We start from the raw sequence: 641 nt of genomic DNA on the forward strand, positions 1-641 counted from the left end.
AAACTGCTCACCAACATAAAAGTCAAATACATTGGAAATAACTGAAAATGCATTGGACAAAATAAAGAAACAAGTAAAAAGGTAAAAATAAAAAACAAACAAAAAAGGTCCAATGCATTTAAAATTAAATCCAAGACGTACAATGTATTTGACAAAAGAATATAACAAAACTAAACCAAAAAACCCCTAAACAATTAGTGATTTAAAAACAACTAAATCTTTAAAAACAATTAAGATTCATTTTAAAATCGTTTTAAAAACAATCATCCATAAAATAATTAAAAGATCTTGGACTCGGGCTCCAGCAGGGGGAAAGGTTTAGTAAAAGGCAAAAGCGTTATACGTAATGAAGAGGAACCCGAGTCCAAGATGCTTCCAACCAGCCCCTGGGTGCTCCCTCCGGCCGCAGGCCACACTCCAGGGGGGTGGGGGAGTGAAGGTGGGGGTCACTGGACGGGGACGACAAACACCTCAAATGACAGACGGACGCACACAGAGAGAGAGAGAGAGAGAGATGCACTCCCTCCTGCAATGCAATAAATATGCCCAAACTAAGGGACACATTCCTTAACAAAATAATGAATGCCCACCCAACCTTTGACAAAACTGAGAAATAAGGAAAAACGGTCAATCCTCCTGGG

General features: G+C 39.3%; 1 non-coding gene across 1 annotated transcript; it reads right to left on the reverse strand.

Moving 5' to 3' along the window:
* Positions 1-245: 245 nt before the first annotated feature.
* Positions 246-367, reverse strand: LOC136760114 (U5 spliceosomal RNA). Its single transcript, XR_010820153.1, has one exon. It is a non-coding gene; the product is annotated as a U5 spliceosomal RNA (small nuclear RNA).
* Positions 368-641: the final 274 nt, after the last annotated feature.

Source organism: Amia ocellicauda, chromosome 1 (assembly GCF_036373705.1).
Source record: "Amia ocellicauda isolate fAmiCal2 chromosome 1, fAmiCal2.hap1, whole genome shotgun sequence".
Lineage (NCBI taxonomy): Eukaryota > Metazoa > Chordata > Actinopteri > Amiiformes > Amiidae > Amia > Amia ocellicauda.